Here is a 22,848-nt window from a genome sequence, read left to right as displayed (position 1 = left end):
TGCTTTTTTAGTCATGGTGACCAAGTGGTGCCATAGGAGGATAATAGTCTTTAGCCAGCTCTTTTACTGGTGTTATTGCATTTTAAAGTCATGGCCTTTATAGAGCAGTTGAGCTATAAAGGGGAGCAATATTCTGTGATTCTTGTTGTGATTCTTAATGTAAACAGTCACTTCAATAAGCCTCACATTGTCATTGAGCTACTGTAGGCTTTATCGCTCAGTTGTTTGTCTATATTTGATACTATATCCTGTTTCAGACTGAACGTGTATTTTCTACTTATTTTGAGAACAAATTATATTCCCTGATAAAGTCACCAAATGCGGCTGTTGTCAATGAATTCCCCTCAAATACTTATGTTATATATCTTTTTGTGTGGACAAGAAACAAACTATATATATATATATATATATATATATATATATATATATATATATATATATATATATATGTGTGTGTGTGTGTGTGTGTGTGTGTGTGTGTGCATGTATATGTGTATATATATATGTGTGTGTGTGTGTGTGTGTGTGTGTGTATGCATATGTGTATATGAATACATGCTCACTCTGCTACTTTTAATATCAAAAGACAAAAAAAGACAATAGCTAGAGGAGTTAAGAATACTACACCCTTTAAGGAACACAGAAAGTTGCAAGAATTACTTCCCTTAAGAATGTATGGTAGTGTTACAGGAACAGGCACAAATATGAATTTGTAAACTGTAGCTTAAAAATGGGTGGTAACCTTTAAGGGAATATAAATTATGTGGTGAGCTTCACCTAGGAATCCTGAAATGTTAACATATATTTTATATCAAGTCTTTTTACCTACTTGACTGCTTTTTTGATATATCTCATACAACGTCAGAATATGACCACATTCTATGGTGCCAGAAATGTTTTAAAGAGGTTGTGAATTTGTTGAGCTGTACCATTCATTAATGCTACATAGTATTTTGTATTGCATGAGATATGGCAAATAAAAAATACTATTGACAATCATAGATAAAACAATGGATGTGTGTAGAGTTGGCAAAATGTAACTACACAGTTAAAGAATATACAAAACTGAAAATGTATACAATTAAAACTGTGGCAGAAAATCAGGTGAGAAAGAAGTACAAAGTAAGTGTGTGATTATTATGGATCAACAGCACAGGCATCCAAAAATGCAACTAGAAAGAGATAACCAGTTAAAGTTAAAGACTTTTACATTAATTGTGGTTATAAGAATGAGAAAAGAAAATATGGAGTGTCAGATTAGATTTAAAGACTATGTGGAAGCAAAATCCATTTTACAAAAGTATGTAATAAAGAAAATAAGAGTTTTGCACATAAGCTACATATTACTAAAGCTAACAAAGAGAAAAAGAGAAAATATTTGTAGGCACAGGGCTAACACAGAAACATTGTGCAACATATTACGTAGGGAGAAATGAAGTCAATTCCTGATCAAAGAACATTGTAATAAGTGGCAAAACTGATAATTTAAATGAGATATAGGACCAGAATGTAGTACTTTGCTAGAATCTACACCTAAAGCTCTAAAGCTAAAAGCACTGTGAATAAATAAGCGTGCATTTGTTCTGTCATATTCAATATGTAAATTAATGCCTGTGAGATACTGATGATGTCAGTAAAGGAAAATTAACTGGAATATGTTCTTTCAAGTTATGTCTTTGGAAAATAAAATGAGAAAACTAATATGAGGTACTTTGACACATGAAAAACTTGGTATGATGAGACAAATTCATATTAAACAGGTACAAAAAATTGCTTTTCACCTGGAACCATTTCATATGTTTCCATGAATACCTTCTCATGTTTACAAGTAGTTTCTACAATGTCATTTTTAATGCTAACCTGAGTGTTGTTATTAGTGCTTCATTCAGAGTTAAAACCTCATGCAGTAAGCAGCAACTTGCGCAGATCAATATTTGTAGAACTTCATAGTAAATATGCCAGTTGTTACTATAAAATTCAGGAAACATCTTGATCATGATGCAACATTATAATGTTGACTGGAGCAGGGCAATAGCTGTGAGTTAGTGGAAAATTGAGTTGTCAAAGGATTGTCTCTGAATTATTATGATAGGTCAAAATCAATCATGTTGCAAATATATGCTATTCCTTATGGACATGAAGCTCTAATGGTACAAAAAAGCAGAACAGTAGCATATGGTCGGAGAATATTTCAAGATAAGCACCAGGCACAAAAATGTTTATAAATATCAGAGGAGACAGCTGCAGGGTGTGAGAAAGAGGAAAGAGTGTCTGATGCCAGGAGTTATAACATACTCAACTGACTACCTCTGTGCAATTTAAAAAAAAAAAAAGAAAAAAGAAAGAAAAAAGAAAAGAAACTACAATACCAAGAATCCAGTTCAGCTCATATAATAGTTTTCCTAAGTTGCTCACTCTCAATGCAGGTTTAAACATTTCATAAAACAGTTGGTCAATTAACTGTAGCTCAATTAAGTGAAGTGTTTCCCTGCCATTGCTTCTTCATTGGAAAGGTATGTGTTTTTGCCATTTATGATCACCATCCCAGAGACTGGCATGAAATGCCACAGCTAAGTGAATTACTATTTTGAGGGGCTGGAAAAACTGCATCATAGGCAAACATACAGAAGTATAAAGTGTGACCAGCTGAAGGTATCAGTCTATGTTCCACCCCAGATAAGACTGTTGTGAAGACAAAATAAAAGAAACCCTGACCACCTTAGGGTGAACTTGTCGTTAGCATCAAGTAAGCTACAAATTACTACAGCACTCAACCTTCCTCTTTACCTAGAGGAAAACAGTTTTTGTACTTACTTTCCTCACTTGCTTAAAGGAATACAGCTCTTATACCCACTTTCCTCACTTGTCTAGAGGAAAGTAGTTTTTTATTCAGGCATGTCCAAGGGTCAGATCCCAGTGTTCTATCCTGTCTATCTGATGAATCTGGGCATCTTGGGGCAATGTAGCAATTGCCTCATGTACACAGATAACCCTCTCCTCCTACCACCCAACACCACAACCTGTGAGAGATGCACTTATCTAGCCAAACTGGGGGTAAGGCTCTCTCCAACCAAGACTGAACTTGACAGTCAAGAGGAGAAGGTAAACATTTGCACCACACCACACTCATCACATAGTCCCACTAAACCTATACCACCAAAATCCACACATAGAAACACATAAACATTCGCAGAGGCTCTCAATAATAATCTGCTCAAGTAACAGAGACCTCCAAAGCAGAAATGCAAACAACCTCCACCCTTCAACACAACCCAAATGACACATAGCCCACAGAATCGGTGTGCCAATAAACCACAGCTCATAAGGCAAAACAACGTACCCAACACACTAGTCATAGGTGAATAGTCAGGCACACTGATGTCTCACTCACCAGGCTAAACAAGGAGAAGGTTACTGTCAGCTGCCTGTCGGGTGCCAGGATCTGCCACATAACCCACACACTCAAGTCACCTCACAACAAGTACAAATATGACTCTGTCCATGTTGGTGTAAACGACCTGAGCTGTATCTCCCTGGACTACATGAAAAGAGACATGGAAGAGCTCTCCGATCTTGTAGCCCAGGCAAGTATGACCCTACCACTGAGTAGCATCCTGCCATCACCCAGAATGATACTGCAGTACAAGGACAAAATGACTGACTTCAAAAATTGGCTAAGCTTCTGGTGTCATTCTAAGGGGATCCAGTATCTGTCCGCCTGGGACGACATGGTTGACAGACCACGATGCTTTGCCAGAGATGGCCTGCACCTGTCGCCTCTGGGATTCCAGATACTGGCTAAGGGTCTTGCCACCCCTATAGTGCCTTTTTTAGGAAAGGTTCAAATGACAAATTCCCCACCATAACAGGAACAGGCAAGCAAAAACTGAGGGTAATGCTACTTAATGCTAGAAGTCTAAATCTCAAAATGCACTCACTCGAGGCACTCCTTAAAATGGAGAACATCAATATCTGTGCAGTGACTGAGACCTGGTTCAAGGCTCTAGAGAGCACACCTGCATTACTAGGCTATAACTCATATCACACTTTTCGGCCATCTAACCTGGACCAGAACACCAAAGGTAGAGGTGTATCCATATTCATTAAGGATATCCACACTCCAGGCTAGTTGCGCAGCATAATGCATCTGAGGTTATCCAAGTGCAACTAACTTTGGGCTAAACTGCAATCCAAATTGTAGTTTGCTACAGATCCCCCACCATGCCCCAGGATTCCGTCTCCTCATTTCTTGATATACTGGAAAATATTAGGGTTCAACCAAACACCCTAATAATGGGCGATTTCAACTACCCCACCATTAACTGGGAAAATTACTCATGTACCAACTCCTTCGCTCAACGCTTTCTCGAATTCATAAATTCCAATGCCCTGGATCAACTTATCCACACCCCCACCAGGGGCAACAATATCCCGACCTAGTCATTACCAACATGAGTGACTGGTGTTCCACACCTGAAGTCAACTCCTCGTTGGTCAGATCTGACCATAAGCTAATCACCCTAGATATCTGCATCCCGCCCCCACCCACCATTAAGGAAACCACAGTAAAGAATTTCTCCAAAGCCAACTTCATGCTTCTTAAGAGAGAAGTGGTGAACTTCATGACACCCATGCAGACAGACAATACAGTTATGACTGCTGAATCATACACAAATGCACTCTATAGGCACTTACATGAGTGCATGGATCGTGCTATCCCAAACAGAACCAAGACGTTAGCCTCCAAAAAAGGAAGCCAATCTGCCAGTCCCCTGCCATAAACAAACTCCACAAAAGAAGGAAGAAACTGTTGCAAAAGAGAGTAAAATCCCATGAGTGGAGGAGCTCCCTGGTCAGCCTCAGTAAGAAGCTGAGATCCCTTATAATATCCCCCAAAGCTAGTTATGAAAACAAAATTGCCACTGATTCTAAGGGCATCCACAAAGCATGCTATAGCTATGTCAAGAATCTCAATGGAAACACCCAGATCTGCTCTGAGTTAGAGCACAATGGCACGAAAATTACAGAACCAACTGATATTGCCAGTATCCTGGCAGATAGGATCAGTGCTAACTTTAAACTACTCTCACCCCCTAAAGGGCCCATATCTATACAGGAAGAATGCAGAGTACCTGTAATCACATCTATGCAGGTAAAAGCTGCACTCTCTAAAACCAAAAACACAGCATCCATGGGACCGGACAACATACCAGGCTGCATTTTACACAAACATCAGAATGAACTGGCTCCCTACCTAAGCACCATGTTCAATCATAGTCTCACGTCAGGCTGTGTGCCCACTTAATGGCACACAGCAACAGTTATCCTACTCCACAAAGGAGGTGACACCACTGATCCTGGGAACAATTGCCCTATTAGCCTGATGAGCCTGGTCTGCAAGACCATGGAATTATCATCATGGAACTCATAAACAAAGACATTGGTAACCTCCAAACTCTGGACCCCACCCAGTTCAGGTTTGTGAAAGGCAGATTGTGCTTTCTGAACCTGATTGACTACTTTGAGGCAATCACCAAAGCCTTAGATGAGGGTAAGGTGGTTCACACAGCCTATCTTGACCTCGCCAAGGCTTTTGACGCCATCCCCCATTCTGGAATTATAGCTAAACTCACTAAACTAGGTATAAATCCCTACATCACAAGATGGGTTGCCAACTTACTCACTGACAGAACCCACGCTGTTAAAGTTGCAGACTCCAAATCTGACTTCAAACCAGTGACAAGTGGAGTACCGCAGGGTTAAGTCCTGGGAACTCTCCTGTTCGGTATCTACTTCTCTGAAATACAGGCTAAGACAGAAAGCCTCTGGCTAATGAAGTTCACAGATGACTGCAAACTTGGAGCCACAGATGAGTCCCCAAATGATGTGGACTTCCTACAGAAGGGCCTCACTGAGACGGATGCCTGGTGTCAGAGGCATGGCCTCAAGCTCAATGCCAAAAAGTGCATTGTCATCCTTTGTCTAGAGGAAAGTAGTTTTTTATTCAGGCATGTCCAAGGGTCAGATCCCAGTGTTCTATCCTGTCTATCTGATGAATCTGGGCATCTTGGGGCAATGTAGCAATTGCCTCATGTACACAGATAACCCTCTCCTCCTACCACCCAACACCACAACCTGTGAGAGATGCACTTATCTAGCCAAACTGGGGGTAAGGCTCTCTCCAACCAAGACTGAACTTGACAGTCAAGAGGAGAAGGTAAACATTTGCACCACACCACACTCATCACATAGTCCCACTAAACCTATACCACCAAAATCCACACATAGAAACACATAAACATTCGCAGAGGCTCTCAATAATAATCTGCTCAAGTAACAGAGACCTCCAAAGCAGAAATGCAAACAACCTCCACCCTTCAACACAACCCAAATGACACATAGCCCACAGAATCAGTGTGCCAATAAACCACAGCTCATAAGGCAAAACAACGTACCCAACACACTAGTCATAGGTGAATAGTCAGACACACTGATGTCTCACTCACCAGGCTAAACAAGGAGAAGGTTACTGTCAGCTGCCTGTCGGGTGCCAGGATCTGCCACATAACCCACACACTCAAGTCACCTCACAACAAGTACAAATATGACTCTGTCCATGTTGGTGTAAACGACCTGAGCTGTATCTCCCTGGACTACATGAAAAGAGACATGGAAGAGCTCTCCGATCTTGTAGCCCAGGCAAGTATGACCCTACCACTGAGTAGCATCCTGCCATCACCCAGAATGATACTGCAGTACAAGGACAAAATGACTGACTTCAAAAATTGGCTAAGCTTCTGGTGTCATTCTAAGGGGATCCAGTATCTGTCCGCCTGGGACGACATGGTCGACAGACCACGATGCTTTGCCAGAGATGGCCTGCACCTGTCGCCTCTGGGATTCCAGATACTGGCTAAGGGTCTTGCCACCCCTATAGTGCCTTTTTTAGGAAAGGTTCAAATGACAAATTCCCCACCATAACAGGAACAGGCAAGCAAAAACTGAGGGTAATGCTACTTAATGCTAGAAGTCTAAATCTCAAAATGCACTCACTCGAGGCACTCCTTAAAATGGAGAACATCAATATCTGTGCAGTGACTGAGACCTGGTTCAAGGCTCTAGAGAGCACACCTGCATTACTAGGCTATAACTCATATCACACTTTTCGGCCATCTAACCTGGACCAGAACACCAAAGGTAGAGGTGTATCCATATTCATTAAGGATATCCACACTCCAGGCTAGTTCGCAGCATAATGCATCTGAGGTTATCCAAGTGCAACTAACTTTGGGCTAAACTGCAATCCAAATTGTAGTTTGCTACAGATCCCCCACCATGCCCCAGGATTCCGTCTCCTCATTTCTTGATATACTGGAAAATATTAGGGTTCAACCAAACACCCTAATAATGGGCGATTTCAACTACCCCACCATTAACTGGGAAAATTACTCATGTACCAACTCCTTCGCTCAACGCTTTCTCGAATTCATAAATTCCAATGCCCTGGATCAACTTATCCACACCCCCACCAGGGGCAACAATATCCCGACCTAGTCATTACCAACATGAGTGACTGGTGTTCCACACCTGAAGTCAACTCCTCGTTGGTCAGATCCGACCATAAGCTAATCACCCTAGATATCTGCATCCCGCCCCCACCCACCATTAAGGAAACCACAGTAAAGAATTTCTCCAAAGCCAACTTCATGCTTCTTAAGAGAGAAGTGGTGAACTTCATGACACCCATGCAGACAGACAATACAGTTATGACTGCTGAATCATACACAAATGCACTCTATAGGCACTTACATGAGTGCATGGATCGTGCTATCCCAAACAGAACCAAGACGTTAGCCTCCAAAAAAGGAAGCCAATCTGCCAGTCCCCTGCCATAAACAAACTCCACAAAAGAAGGAAGAAACTGTTGCAAAAGAGAGTAAAATCCCATGAGTGGAGGAGCTCCCTGGTCAGCCTCAGTAAGAAGCTGAGATCCCTTATAATATCCCCCAAAGCTAGTTATGAAAACAAAATTGCCACTGATTCTAAGGGCATCCACAAAGCATGCTATAGCTATGTCAAGAATCTCAATGGAAACACCCAGATCTGCTCTGAGTTAGAGCACAATGGCACGAAAATTACAGAACCAACTGATATTGCCAGTATCCTGGCAGATAGGATCAGTGCTAACTTTAAACTACTCTCACCCCCTAAAGGGCCCATATCTATACAGGAAGAATGCAGAGTACCTGTAATCACATCTATGCAGGTAAAAGCTGCACTCTCTAAAACCAAAAACACAGCATCCATGGGACCGGACAACATACCAGGCTGCATTTTACACAAACATCAGAATGAACTGGCTCCCTACCTAAGCACCATGTTCAATCATAGTCTCACGTCAGGCTGTGTGCCCACTTAATGGCACACAGCAACAGTTATCCTACTCCACAAAGGAGGTGCCACCACTGATCCTGGGAACAATTGCCCTATTAGCCTGACGAGCCTGGTCTGCAAGACCATGGAATTATCATCATGGAACTCATAAACAAAGACATTGGTAACCTCCAAACTCTGGACCCCACCCAGTTCAGGTTTGTGAAAGGCAGATTGTGCTTTCTGAACCTGATTGACTACTTTGAGGCAATCACCAAAGCCTTAGATGAGGGTAAGGTGGTTCACACAGCCTATCTTGACCTCGCCAAGGCTTTTGACGCCATCCCCCATTCTGGAATTATAGCTAAACTCACTAAACTAGGTATAAATCCCTACATCACAAGATGAGTTGCCAACTTACTCACTGACAGAACCCACGCTGTTAAAGTTGCAGACTCCAAATCTGACTTCAAACCAGTGACAAGTGGAGTACCGCAGGGTTAAGTCCTGGGAACTCTCCTGTTCGGTATCTACTTCTCTGAAATACAGGCTAAGACAGAAAGCCTCTGGCTAATGAAGTTCACAGATGACTGCAAACTTGGAGCCACAGATGAGTCCCCAAATGATGTGGACTTCCTACAGAAGGGCCTCACTGAGACAGATGCCTGGTGTCAGAGGCATGGCCTCAAGCTCAATGCCAAAAAGTGCATTGTCATCCCCTTTGGTAAAAACTCTGTACACATGAGCTACCACATAAATGGCAGTCTACTTAATGCCAAATGTGTGATAAGAGACCTTGGGACCCAGGTGGACAGTAGTCTCTCCTTTGATAATCACATCACCACTGTAGTCAGGAAATCCTTCTATGTGGCACACCTCATCACAAAAGGGTTCTCATCCAGAAAAAAGAGGTTATTGTTCCTCTCTACTCGGCATTCATTAGACCCATTATAGAGTACAACACCCCTTTTGGGATGTACCTCACAATACATCTGCAGCAGCTAGAAAGCCCACAGAAGCACCTCACAAAGAGGATTACTGGCCTCAAACAAATGCCCTACACTGACCGCCTCAAAAAACTCCAGCTTTACTCTGTAGCATATCACCTACTCTGAGGAGATCTCTGCCTAGCATATAAAGCTATGTTAAACCCAGAGCTGTTGGACATGCTACACCTAAAGAAATCTCAATCCCTCCGAGCTGCATGCTCTAGGGACCTAAACCTTGTCACTACAATAAACAGGACATACTGGAGGAATAAATTCCTGTCCCAGAGACTTCCTATACTCTGCAACAAGCTGCCCATCTATGTGAAGCAAAGTTCCATATTAGCACTCTTCAAGAAAAATCTTGATGAGTGGATGGGAAATAGGAAATGCACCCTGGGGATCACTTCTGTAGCTCTGCTCGACAGGGGCACAAGAAATTAACTTTCTTGGGTGGCGTAAGCCATGGAATCTTGTTGGCTAGGCTTACTTAGGCCCTTGGGCTGATAGCCTAGTACCTACCTATGAACCTATGAACCTATGATGTCTTGCTTCTGTTTTTCTCTATGCCTTTCTTTTTCTTTCTTTCTTTCTCTCTCTCTCTATCTCTCAGTGTTACTGTGACTCTGGCCAGACAGCTGAGGAATGAATAGAAAGATGGCAAAAGAGCTTGATGTTTGAAGTGGAGAGGTACATAAAAAAATATTCTGTTAGACATTCAGGGACTCTGGCTTAGGATCTAAATTTTCCTCTAGATAAGCTAAAAGTTTCTCCATTGGAGACAATCAGGTCAACTGACTTGATATACTTATCTTAACAAATTTTGAAATACAGGCCTGAAAACTAACGAGTCATATATACATACTGTTCAATATAGAAAGGGGGTCTTTATGAATAAATCCTTCCTTTATGTCTAATGGCATCCCTGATGTGACTTTAAGTCAGTCTACTCAGGTTCTAATTTTCTTTCCCTAGCAGGAAAAAGATGGAGAAAGAAATTTGCAATCCATGGCTGTATATAGTGCTGTGATATGCTTTATGCAGGAAATAGAACGTTAGTGAAACATTATTATGATTATTATTATTATTATTATTATTATTATTATTATTATTATTATTATTATTATTATTAGAGAGAGAAGACGTGTCACAAAATAACTAAACAGGCCCTTACCAGCTGGTTACTAAACTGCACTGGCTTCTCTTTTTGTAAGTGTAATATACATTATTTGGGGAACATAGAGCTAATTTTACCAGATTTGCAGTTACTACTACAACCCTTTTCTGGCATATGACTGCTCACAGTATGTGTGAGGCTGCAATATTTTCATTAAATTGGCATCTTTTCAGTGCACTCACATCAGGCATCCAGTATAGAGGAAAAGCAGAAATTGTTATTGCACTAGTTCAGGCAACGATGTAGTCCAATCAACCAGAGGATAACTATAAGATGCATTGTTGTGTATGTTCCAGAAGAGATATTTGAATGCCACAACATTGGTCTTTATGATATAAATTCTACACTTGTGCAATACTCCCTCACTGGTACACAGCAGATTACCACTCTTCTTCCTAGGACTGTATACATAGTGATTTTGGGCAACTTTAAAAAGTCACTTCAGGGAACCGCTACTATTTCTATATATAGATTATTATTGATGTTTTCCCATTCACCACTGCAGTAAATTGTATATCCAAAATACAGACCCTCTTATGACTACTAAATATAGGTTTGAATGCAAATCACAACACAGTTAATGTTCATACAAACCTGCTCTGCCAGCTAGTCCACTACACTACTACAGTCTACAACTTCCACTATATTTATTCCTCCGAAACTATTTCTATTTTATATATATATATATATATATATATATATATATACCAAAATAACACACCAGGTGCACGACACACCAGAAGAGTGAGTGCACGAAACAGGACAGCAGCAAACTATAAGAAAAGATCCAGCACTTTCAAACTTTTCTTAATTGCAGCCACTTTATTACTAAACCCAAACATGGGTTTAAAATAATTCAAGCGTTCACATACATACGCTGAAATACTGCTATTAAACATCCGGCATAATAATACCAAACTTCAAATTACAAACTTGTGAAAGTGAGGAAAAGAACAAACCGGTTTTAACCATTGGTGTCATCAGTGTCAATCCAAAAATTAATACTATGTAGCTTATAAAGACTCCACTTAAAGGTACAGTGCACATTATCATGGCATACCCTATTCAAAAGAGTCCAATCAATTATTTTAGATAAAAATCAAATATATGTATACATATATTATGATGTATTCTGAACACACTTCACCAAGCCCAGAATACCACGAAGAAAAAAATATTTTTTGCAGTGGGGCAAACATCCCTGCACCACCTACCTCCTAACTTATATGTAAAATCTCTACAGTCACATGACAGTAGAAGAAAGGCAAAAGTACACCAGCTCAAATAATCCTTATTGTCAGAGTTATAACTAGTAAAATGTACTGAAAGATATCATTCGATCAGCTGTGATTAGATCACTTTTTAGGCAACTTCTGATTGCCTACATTGATGGACAATTTGAATGGGACTCGTAATATGCTGGTATCATTTCTGTACAACAAGTTTTCCCTTTCACTTGGTGGATATATATATATATATATATATATATATATATATATATATATATATATATATATATAAAATTAAATATTTTACACAGTTAGATGTATTATTTACCTTTTCTTAACTGGGTTAGTCCCAGTTGGCCAGTGGACCCTTTTTTACTACTAGGAAAACTGTGGCCAGGACATCGGAGATCTTCCCCTATACTTTGGAGCTGCTAAATGGCATTGGAGGGCTTCTACAGCAGAAAGGAAAAGGTCTAACAGAGGCAGCATAATGGAGAAGGAGAAAACAATTGTGCAGATTTTGGAGGTGAAAAATGAGAATTTGGAGAAAAATGTGTTAGATATGGATTATCAGAATGCAGTTAAAAATTCCTGACCTAGCCATTCATGTCCCATTTATGTGCCCTGCCCCAACCCTCCTTCCTTATTTTTTATTAAAAAAATCTTCTTTTAAACTGTAGCAAGCTACTTGCTATAAATGTATCAAATAGTTGCTACAGTTTATACCTTGCCTACATGGAACACTCCAATGCTCATGTTTTAATTTTAATTAAAAAAAGAATAATGATAATATATTTTTTTCTTTTAAAATGGAGAAAACTGTTTGCTGCATATTTAGCCAACAGCTGCTACAGTTTATACCCTGCATGAAGAGCTACAGCCCTCAGGTTTTAGTTAACTTTTAAATTGTTGCAAACTGCTTGCTACAATTTAGACCACACATGGTCTATACCTTCCTAGCCTCACTTCAATTTGTTATTGTAACCATTCTACAAAATCCTGCCAGGATACTATACTCCTGTCTACTCCTGAATCTTTACAGTTATTTGTTTCTCACTCCTGCAAATGCCTCCTGTTGCTTGCATTCCTAACTTCCTATATTATTAAGCATGCTATTTAAACTTTAAATACGGAGCCTAACTGCCCAAGCTCCCTCCAAATGTATTCATGTAATTAAACTTTGTACTATGTTATTTTCTCCCCAAGCCTCCACAGAATGTAGGCTCACTTAGCCCAGTGTACTGAATTGTAAATATGTTTTTCTATTTTCTATTTTCTACTTTTGAATGCTACCTTTTGTAATCCTTAATTTCTTTGTTAATTATTATTGTATTATTGTATTTTTGTAACTTTTATGGAGCTTTTCTCCCCGGGCCTCCACTGAAAACGGGTTCCCCAGGCCCAGTGGACCTCCCCGGTCATCAAACTGGAATAAATATATAAATGTATGGCTGATCACACGCGCAAAACTTTGCATCTGGGTCAGTTGCCCCTCTCGTCCCCCCTAGCTACCTTACTGATATGGAGAAGAAACCAAGTGATGTGGCAACAAAGAATGGTGCAGTTAGAACTTATACAGCAGTGACAGAAAGTAAAATAGGAAAGCAGCAACAAACTGAGAAGGACTCTAGTTCTGTGGCAGCAAAGAATGCAGAAATTAAAAACATATGCAGCAGTGAAAGGAGGAAAAAAGGAGACCAGCAAAAGAATATAAGTAAAACTGCTTCTAAAAAGAAAGAAAGACCAACTGTGAGAATAGGAACAAAAGAATGATACTGTGATAGACAAATATTATGTATAGGACAATTTGGTAATTGTTCTGGGTTTAAAAGCTAAAGAAATTTGGTCATTTATACATACAGAGATACAGAGACTTTTTCTGACTCAACACTTGAACCTGATAGACGGATGATAAAATTTTTGGAACAATATAACAAAAATGTCTGTGCAGTCACAGAAACTTGGTTCAGGGCTGCAGAGATTACCCCAGCCTTGCAAGGCTACAATGCCTTCCACACTTTCAGACCGCAGAACGATTATGTGAGAACCAAAGGAGGAGGAGTACCTATCTTCATCAAAGATAAATACACCTCTAGACTGATTAGACAGGAAAATTCCATGGAGTTACTCCAAGTTCAACTAACTGTGGGTAAGAACCCCTTCAAGTCATCATTAGCTATAGGCCTCCTTCAATAAACCAGGATACACATGCTGCTTATTTGGACTTTCTTGAGTCAAACAAATTACAACCAAACACACTAGTCATGGATGATTTTAACTATCCCTCCAGTGACTGGAAAGCTTACATGAGTACCGACATGCTTGCACAAAGGTTCCTGGACTTTGTTAACACTAATGTCCTGGAACAAATAGTATGCAATACCACAAGGAGCTCAAATATGCTCGACCTGGTCCTCACCAACATGGGTGACCATTGCACCACCACAAGTATAGGACCCTCACTGGTTAAATCTGATCACATATCAGTCACATTTGAAGTAGCTATAACACCTGAACCCCTCTTAGGTGAAGTCAGGCTAACAAATTTCACCAAAGCTAAGTATACCCTCCTAAGGGATGACATAAATAACTTCCAAGCTCCTGTTTTCACAAATGACATTGACAAATATCCTAAGGTATACACAAATATCCTGTAAAAACACTTATACAAATGTATTGACACAGCTGTACCTGATAGGGTCAAAACAAGATCCTCAAGAAAAAACAAGCCTCCCTGGTGGACATCTAGCATTAATAGGTTATACAACAACAAGAAGAAGTTGATGTCTAGGAATATAAAAGAGAGGTACCAGTACTGGAAGAACACCCTTCTCTGCTTGAACAAACAAATAAGGCAACTTGTAAAATCATCTAGGGGGAACTTCAAAAAAAAAACATTAGCAACCATAGCTAAAGACAACTATAAGGCATTTTTCACCTATATCCATTCCCCAAAAGGTAGTACCCAGACGTGTGCTGAAATAGCTGTGGATGGCATCACACACACACTGATCCTGTGAAAATAGCTAACCTATTAGCTGACAGGTTTGGCGAACATTTCACCCCCTGCCCTCCAAACATTGCACAAAGCATTCCCTCTACATGTCCCCCATCTTTCATCTCCAAAGAGCATGTCATTAATGCTCTGTCCAAAAACACAGCCTCAATGTCACTGGATGGCATCCCAGGTTGCATTTTAAATGGTCTAAAACATGTGTTTGCAACTCCTTTAGGTACCCTCTTCAACCACAGTCTGAGTACTGGTTTTCTTCTTGCTGAATGGAAAACAGCAACCATCATTCCCCTTCATAAAGGAGGTACAGCAACAGACCATGGGGAACTACAGACTTATAAGCTTAACCAGCCTTATCTGAAAGGCCATGGAATGAATCATCAAGGATATAGGTGACCTCCAAACCCTTGATCCAGCACAGTTTGGTTTTGCAAAGACAGGTTATTTAAAAATGTCACCAGAGCCACTGATGAAGGCAAATCTGTGCATAGAGCCTACCTTGACTTAGCCAAGGCTTTTGACACAATCCCACATTCAAGCATCATTGATAAACTCACCTAGTTGAATATCAACCCTTATGTTGTAAGGTGGTTTGCTAACTGGTTCACCAACAGATCACACTCAGTCAAAGATGGGGACTTTACCTCAACTAGCAGACCTGTCAGCAGTGGGGTTCCACAGGGGTCAGTGCAGGGCCTCCTATTGTTTGGAATATACTTCACAGAAGTTCAGGCCAAAACTTAGCAGCTGTGGCTGGCTAAGTTTGCTGACGACTGCAAACTGGGTGCAATCACTGAATCCTCGAATTATGTCAATATACTTCAAGAGAGACTTACACAAATAAATGACTGGTGCCAAAGCCATGGACTCTGCAAAACAGAGGATGTGCATGTACCTTTAAGAAGTATTTCCAGATGTAAGCACGTACATATAAATAGTGAGCACATGTAGGCAGCAGTGCCATTTTCAGAGAACAGTCAAAGTGTTAACATGTGTGGTAATCAGTCTGTTTATATGTTTATTTAAGTTTAAGTTATAAAGACGCATTCCTGATGTGTCTGTGTGTAATAAAGCTGCTTGAACTGAACCCACAACTGTTTGTCTGTTTTATCCTGACCGGACAAGCGACATGGTGTCAGAACCAGGATTAAGAGAGCAACTTCTTAAGGCCATGGGGTGCAGAGTTGAAGGTGAAGGCAGAATAAGCAGGTTGAGTGAAATGGAGCTCAGACAAACAAAAAAGAGCCAGAAATGAAAACAAGGTAAAGAAAACTGCACAAATGATTTATTTGCAAAGAAAATGAATTGGCACATTTATAAGGCACAGAATGCATTATTAATCAAGCAAATAGAACAAAAACATATTATTAAGCAAACGAAAGGCACAAAATGCATTTTTAATTAAACAAAATGTTCAAAACCATGATATTAAATAAAACTAGCACAGATATTCATATGGGGCTCAGAATTATATTTGTTTACATAACGAGCATGATTAAAGTAAAACAGACACAAAAAAATATAATGAGCATGATAACAGATTAAAAGGGCATAACAAGTACAACAAAAAAGCAAAATAAGCTTAAAGTTTGGACACAAACTATTTCGCATTGACCAAAGCCATTCAAAGCATAACTAGAGTTGTTCGATGTATATCAGAGTGCGCAAAGTGTTTGCAGAGTGTGTGCTTTATTACAGTTCAATTATTTAAAAGAGTATGCTGTGTGCAAGGTACAGTTATATTGCAAAGTGCAGTCAAAGTACAGCCATTTTGAAATGTTTGTTGTGTTGTGTGCATTCATTTACAGAGTGCCGCCATTTCAAAGTGTTTCTTACACTGGACAGAGTTATTTTGCAGAGTACAGCCATTTTGAAGGGTTTCTATGCTGTATACAGTTTATTTGCAAAGTACAGTCATTTCAAAGTATTTCTTACACTGATAAGGAGTGGTTTCATAAAGTACAGTGTTTTCAAAGTATTCTTGTGCTAAGAAGCTTATTTTGCAAAGTGTAGTTATTTCAAAGAGTTTGTTGTGCTATTGGGCATGGTTGCAAGTACTGTCATAAGATTCTGGCATATATTTATGTGTGTATGATCGTACATAATTCCAAGCATCTTCACTACTGTTTATTGATATGGCAGAGGCATTTTGCAAACCAAATCCACTTGTGTTTGATCATAATATACCAGAGAACTGGAGAGTATTTGATCAGGAATATGATATTTTCATTCAAGCAGCTTTTTCTGATAAAGATGCATGTACGAGGGCATTAATTTTGCTTAACATAGCTGGGTCAGAAACCATTGAAAGAGAGCATTCATTTATGTATGCAGCAGAAGTATATGCAGGAGAGGGGGAAAACCACCATATTGTAGTACTGACTGATTCAACAGAGGACCCTGAGTGCTTAAAATGTAAATTTAGAGAAAATGTGCAACCCCCAGACAAATGTTACATTAGAGAGGAACGTATTTTATACAAGAGACCAAAAGCCAGGTGAAACTTTTGCAGCTTATATCACTGACTTGAGAAACAAAGCTAAAACGTGCAGATTTGGTGACTTGAAAGATGAGTTAATAAAGGACAGACTTGTGTGTGGTTTTAACAGTGCTGCAGTGAGAAAGATTTTGCTTTGTGACAGTGATTTAATGTTGAGCAAAACCATAGAGATCTGTCAAATCAATGAGCTCACGGAAAGGCACACCTGTATGCTTGAAAGTGATAAGAGCATGGTTTCAACAGCCTCTAGAGCAAATGGAGGCAGCATGCAACATGTGGCAAGCAGAAACAGGCCTAAGCACATGGCAGCTGCATCTCTTATAGTTTTTTTCTGGGAGGAGCCATAATTTTCTAGCACGTTCCAAGACTAGCTCAGCAAAATGGACATGCTCAGTACAGTATAAGGGTGAGTCAGCAAAACCCAAGTCAAGTCTTGTTGTTAACTGTCGTAATTGCAGAGCCAATCATGAGTCTAAAAAAGACCAGTGCTTAGCATTTAGTCAGCAATACCACAAGTGTAAAAAATGGAACCACTTTCAAAAGTTTTGTAAATCAGGAAAGCCTCCTTCAGTGATTAAGAAAGGTCACTCAAAAAAGCAAGTCGATCATGTAGAAAGCTGCAACCCTACTTTCTATGTAGATGGTGTATCAGTGGTCGGTGAAAGGGTTAATGCAGTAGATTTGCTGGCAGAAAATGAAGTATTTTGTACTGTCTTGATCAATGGCAAACCCACAGAGCTCAAAGTAGACACTGGTTCAAAGTGTAATGTAATATCAGCAGAAACATTTGTTAAAGTTGAGGGTTGGTGAGCAACTTAATTTGGTCAATTGTGTGAAGCTTGTTGCTTATGGAGGTGAAGAGATTCAAACCGAAGGCTCAGTAGTGCTTTCATGCTATTCGGCTGCGAACAATTACAGCTTGCAATTTTATGTATTCTGAAAACCTGTGCAGTCATTATTAGGCCTTAGAGACAGTTTGAGAATGAAACTGCTTTCTTTTACCAAAGAAGTACATCATGTAAGCACATGTCCAAGTTCCAGCATCAGTGACGCTACTTTCTCAGAGTATGCTGATTTGTTTGACAACAAGTTAGGTAAATTTCCAGTTGTGTACTCCATGAAAATAGACCCAGAGGTCAGTCCAGTGATCAGACCAGCAAGGAGAGTTCCAAATAGCTATGCAGGACAAAGTCAAGATCCAGTTAGGCAAAATGGTGCAGCAATGTGTGATTTGTCCAATCACAGAACCAACAGATTGGGTATCTTCCATAGTAGCTGTTTATAAGAAAAGTTCAGATGAAGTCAGAATATGCATTAACCCAAGAGACTTGAAGAAAGCATTAAAGAGATCTCACCATCCTATGAGTACAGTCGAGGGCATGAGGAGATTGTCACTTTCATGCCAAATGCCACTGTTTTTTTCTGTCTTAGATGCAAAGAGTTCATTTTCCCAAGTGGTGCTTGATTGTAAACCTTCACTACTGACTACATTCAGTATGCCATTTGGTAGACACAGATTACTCAGGATGCCCTTTGGAATACATTTCATCAGTGAAGTCTTTCAGCCTGCAATGGGGCAATTTTTTTCAGGCTACCTGTGTGCTATAATAGCTGATGATTTACTTGTTGGAGGCAGGGCATGACAGAAACCTAAGGGAAATTCTGGACAGAGCATGTGAAGTGAACTCTAAGCTTAATCCTCTGAAGTGTAAATTTAGACCACCAGAAGTTACTTATGTAGGTCATTTATTTCCTAGTACAGGCTATGACCAGATCCTTCTAAACAAGCAGCCATTCTTGAAATACTAGCTTCAGACAGTGTTCAAGCCCTACAGCATTTTCTTGATATGGTTAAGTATTTGTGCAGGTTTATCCCTGACTTTAATGAATTATCAGCAAGTTTAAGAGAACTGACAAGCAAAAATGTTGCATGGTCATGGTTAGAACAACACCACAGATTATTTGATAACCTCAAACAGCAAATTGTTACTCTGCCTACATTAAGGTACTATGATGGCCGCAAACCAGTAGTTCTTTCCTGTGATGCTTCAAAGTTTACTCTTGGTGCAGTTATTCTTCAAGAAGACAGCCGTGTTGTCTATGCATCTAGAACTCTTACCCAAACTGAAATGCAGTATGCTGAATTTGAAAAGAAACTTGGCAATTATGTTCACATGTTTGAAATTCCATGATTATATTTATGGCCAAGCTATCCAAACCAAAACTGACCATCAACCTCTTGTCACTATTTTAAAGAAGCGTATGCATTCAACTCCAGCAATGCTACAAACAATGATGCTCAGATTGCAAAAGTAAAATTTCAAAATGGTCTACACAAGGGGTAAACTTCTTTATCTGGCTGACACCTTATCCAGATTGCCTGGAAATACCATGGAACAGCTTGATGCAGAGAATTTTGACTTTGATGTCATGGAAGTGAGTAAATGTTCTACCATGAGACTTAATGAGCTAAGAGATCATACAATGACTGATACAATTTTGCAAAAGCTCAACCATTTCATCAATGTAGGATGGCTGTCAAAACAATCCTGTGTACCACCAGAAGTGCAACCTTATTTTCAATACAGAGATGAGATGCTGATGGAAGATAGTATCATTTTCAAAGGTCCTAAAGTTATTGTTCCTAATTCCTTACAACATGAATACATTTAGATTTTGCATCGTGGCCACCCAGGTTCCAATTCTTCTAAAAGAAGGGTGAGAGGGCTAGTATTTTGGCCTTCTCTAGCAAAAGACATTGATAAAGTGCTTTCTTCTTGTTCAGTATACAACAGTACTAAACCACATTTGCAAATAGAGCCACTTTAGCTAAGTCAAATTCCTGAGCTACCTTGGTCAACAGTCGTAACTGACATATTTGAGTGGAACAATCAACATCACTTATAGACTCTTATTTGCACTGGTTTGAGATCGATTTTCTACCTAACCTAATGCCCAGTGCTGTTATTACGAAAATGAAACATTATTTCTCAGCCCATAGATGTCCACACAGTTATTTCTGACAATGGTTCTCAGGTTACCAGTCAATTGTTTCAGAGAATTGAAAAAGAGTTGGACTTATTCATGTTACTAGTAGTCCTGAATGCCCACAGTCATATGGCCTCGCTGAACGTGCAGTACAGAGTGCAAATCAATTACTTCAAAGGTCAAAACATGACAATACTGATATCTTCTTGAATTTACTTAATCTCAGAAATATACCTTATGACAACCTACTTGGCTCGTCTGCTCAGAGACTTCTATCTAGGCAAACCAGAACAACCTTGCCTATGAGTTCTAGTTTGTTGGTGCCTAATGCTAAAAACCACAAGGCAATCAAAACCCAGCTTTTTAAAAAATGTTCTTCTCAGAAGTCCAGCTATGATAAAATAAGCAGATTTCTTCATCCATTAAAAGGAGAGACAGTGAGGATGCAAACGGCAAAAGGCTTTGATCTAATTGGTCAAGTGAGAGTGATATGTGCCAAGCCAAGATCCTACATAGTGGAATCTGAGGGTATAAAACTGCAGACATCTTCTTCCTGTATCAAAAATGATATTGCAGCATCGTACCTGTGATACAGACTCTAGATATTAGAGCAATCCTGACAATGTTCATACCGAAGAACACATCGCAGTATCCATTCCCATTCCTGATGATGTCCCAGATGTCCCAAAAGTTTAACATTTCTTGAAGACAGTCCCTGTTGCTAGATCCAATTCTGACTTTTATGTTACACCATCAGGTTGTATTTCTAGACCTAGTGTAAAATGCACAGCAACCTGTTTTACATGTGTCTGATTTTGTATGATTGCATGGTAAAGAATTAGTTCTGTATAATTACATGTTGGAAAACCATTTCTGTAAATTGCATGTTATTGAATACTGCATTTAGTATATGATTCATTTTTCAAAGAAGGAGGATGTAGAACAGAGCTTGTGTATGTACCTTTAAGAAGCATTTCCAGATGTAAGCAAGTGCATATAAATAGTGAGCATGTGCAGGCAGCAGTGCCATTTTGAGAGAACAGCCAGAGTGTTAACATGTATGAGTGTGGTAGTCAGTCTGTTTATAAGTTTATTTAAGTTTAAGTTACAAAGCCTCATTCCTGATGTCTTTGTGTGTAATAAGGCTGCTTGAACTGAACCCACAACCACTTGTTTGTTTTATCCTGACCGGACGAGCGACAGACTCAAACTCAATGCTAAAAAATGCATCATCATCCCCTTTGGTAAAAATGATATCCCTGCAGACTATCATATAAATAATAATACCCTAAGTAACAATTCAATAGTGAGAGTCTTTGGGAACAAAAGTTGACTGTAGCCTAAACTTTGACCACCATGTGTCTACTGTGGTAATGAAGGCATTCTACGTCACAGACCCCATTAACAAGGCATTGCCTCAAGAGTGAAACAGGTCATAACTCCCCTGTACTCAACCTTCATCAGGCCAATAATCGAGTACAATGATCACTTTAGTGTGTACTTTACCAGGCACCTGCAGCAACTTAACAAACCTCAAAGATTTCTAACCAGGAAAATTCAGGGTCTCCAGCATATGTCACACACTGATAGACACTGATAGGCTGAAGACACTGATACTGTACTCAGTAGTGTACAGACTACTTAGAGGAGATTTGTGCATCACCTGCTGAGCACTCTGGGACCCAAACATACCTTTCAACCTCCTAGAGTAAGAAATCTGGATAAAGCCATGAAAAAAGTGGTACAAATAGGGACCATTTTTAAATATTGCTCTTGCAAACTTAGACAGTTGATAGAATAACAGGTTTTGCATTAGCATGAATTTTCTGAAGGGTATGAAGTCTAAAACACACTGATCCTGTGAAAATAGCTAACCTATTATTTTGTAATTTCAGTCTTTAATGATTTGCCACTAATTTGCCAGAAAGCCACAATTTTATGAAAAATAAACCAAAAATATAAGGAAAAATCTGGACATTCTGCGAAAATCTGTACAGTTGAGAGGTATGGACCCAAACCTAATGGAAATGCTTATGCTGCACAGCCGCAAGTCAAATGGGACAAGGGTCACAAGCTCCAGTGACCTTAACCTGGCTTGAGACATAAATAGGACCTGCTGGAGAGACAGATATGTCTGTCATAGGTTGCCACTCCTCTGGAATAAGTTATCAATTCACATCAAACAGAGCCCCTCTATGACCCTATTTAAGCATAGCCTGGATGACTGGATGTCAAACCATAAATTCCTTCTGGTCATATCACATATGATCTCCTAGATATGGGCAGTCTTTGCTAAGATCTTGAGTTTAGGCATGATCCTAATATTGGGTTTCTCTAGTACTATACTGGGTACACATGGCTAGGTTTATAAAGACCTTCAGGTCAATAGCCTAGTAACTACCTATGAACCTACACAATGGAATGATTATATGTTTTCTTGTAGCAATTTAAATGTTTAAAAAAATTACTTTGCAATTTAGAACTAATGAACTGGAAGAAGGGATTGTTAAAAAATGCATGCACAGTTTCTGTGAAACTGTTGATAACATTGTGAAAATCAGAGATGAGGGAAATTCGTTGAA

Source organism: Protopterus annectens, chromosome 2.part1 (assembly GCF_019279795.1).
Source record: "Protopterus annectens isolate FY-2018-M chromosome 2.part1, PAN1.0, whole genome shotgun sequence".
NCBI lineage: Eukaryota > Metazoa > Chordata > Ceratodontiformes > Protopteridae > Protopterus > Protopterus annectens.
Note: the sequence above shows the minus strand (reverse complement) of the source record.